Raw genomic sequence first — 1,927 nt, forward strand, 5'->3', positions numbered from 1 at the left:
CTAACCTCACAGGACACTCACATGAAACACCATATAATCATTTATCCTGAAGGCTCACTATAATTGATTACCACTTTAGCAGACAACTCAAGATAATGAAAGACCTAAAAAGTGACCCACAGCCTTATCTAAACATCTCAGGGCTAAGTTGGGTCAGTTCAACCAGAGTTTAATGACCCTTTCTGCTTACTTTATAACCCACAACACAAATCTCTTTTCACCAGGCATGCAGAGTTCAATTTGTTATATTTTTATCTAAAGCTAGAATTTGTTTTAACTATTTATTAACAAAATTCCTAACAGAAAGAGAGAAAGAGAGAGATCCCCGGCTCACTGCAGAGATGAAGTAATTGGTTCTAGTCCAAGATCTCCACAGACAAAGACAAGGTTTATTCAGTTTGTACCTGCTGTGCTGTTTRTCTGGTGTGGGTCACTGTGCTGTATGTAATGTCCTGCTCAGAGTCAGCAGACTGCAAAGAAATACATAGCAAAGAGGAACATGACTTGTCTATTTACCACCTAAACCACAGTTTGTTTCCACTGATATGATTCAGTCAGYTGTATATTTAGTGAACTGACAATTTCCTGTTATCTGTCTTGTTAACAGTATTTTTCAACATATTGAGGACTATAAGAGATTGGGTTCCATTAGAATATGGGACCTTATGTCAACTCATTGATAATCAACTGAAGAGGTAACACTGGAGCCAAGTGGCAGATTTGCAGATGGTTGAAAATAATCAAATAAGTGTATCCTACCACTGAGTTGTTAGTTGTCTGGTCCTTGGCCTTATTGTCCTCTGGAATAAAGAGGGAGATATCAACTACTTCTGAGTTTGTTAWAGTACAATAATACCTCTGAATGGATTTCTTAAAGACAATTCCTCCAAATATTTTCTGTCATTCAAGATAAATCACAGGCAAGAAATATACTGTTGGTCATAATATTAATACATTTAGTATTTTCTAAACTATTCTCCTTTTTTATATTCACATAAAATGACTACTTACTATGTTTACTCCACATCTTCAATGTTACTAGGATACCAGCTGTCACCACCACCAACATGCCCAGAGAGATGAGTAGGACTTTCACAGACCTGATGGATTACATATATGTAATGGGTTTCCTCCTCGTCTGAAGAGGAGTATGAAATGTCGGACCAATGTGCAGCGTGGAAGTCTCCATAATGATAATTTAATAAATCAAATCAAACACAGATCGAAATAACAAAAGTACACCACAAACAACCCGAAACAGTCCTGTATGGTGAAAACACGAACACAGGATACAACCACCCACAAAACCCAAAGGAAAACAGGCTATCTAAATATGGCTCCCAATCAGAGACAACGACTGACACCTGCCTCTGATTGAGAACCATACTAGGCCAAACACATAGAAAAAGACAACCTAGACATACAACATAGAATGCCCACCCACATCACACCAAACAAAACATAGAAACATACAAAGCAATCTATGGTCAGGGCGTGACAATATAAGAACTTAACTTAAAAATACAATTAAAATAGATCATTATAAATTGATAATTTTCTGTATGCACTTGTTGTGATACATTTAGGGAGGGTGTTTGGGTAGCATTAACTATTGTAGTGTATGTTGGAATTGTAATGTTTCTCTGTGTTCATATTATCTAACAACATGTGGGATAATACAGCTGAAGGAGTGATAATAACCTCTGGTGGACTTCCTCCATGTTCCCCTCAGKTCCTTGACTTGTGTTGTCAGTCTGAACAGACCCAGCAGTTGGAGAGGCAGAGGGTTGTTGAGGGGTTGGATCTTGGGTTGCTGTGAGGTAAAACAACAATATCATCAATGAAGTTAATGGTAAAGCAGATAGTCAGGTTGTATAGCAACATCACATTCATAGTTAATATTACAGTCAGTTCCAGATGAGACCAG

The 1,927-nt window shown here is 37.6% G+C and overlaps 1 long non-coding RNA gene across 1 annotated transcript; it reads right to left on the reverse strand.

Moving 5' to 3' along the window:
• Positions 1-390: 390 nt before the first annotated feature.
• LOC139027354 (uncharacterized) lies at positions 391-1,810 on the reverse strand. Its single transcript, XR_011479438.1, has 4 exons — positions 1,702-1,810; positions 1,012-1,100; positions 760-800; positions 391-470 (listed from the first exon to the last, which is right to left on the reverse strand). It is a non-coding gene; the product is annotated as an uncharacterized lncRNA (long non-coding RNA).
• Between the last annotated feature and the right edge of the window lie 117 nt (positions 1,811-1,927).

The sequence above is a fragment of the Salvelinus sp. IW2-2015 genome, unplaced genomic scaffold (assembly GCF_002910315.2).
Source record: "Salvelinus sp. IW2-2015 unplaced genomic scaffold, ASM291031v2 Un_scaffold10880, whole genome shotgun sequence".
Classification (NCBI taxonomy): domain Eukaryota; kingdom Metazoa; phylum Chordata; class Actinopteri; order Salmoniformes; family Salmonidae; genus Salvelinus; species Salvelinus sp. IW2-2015.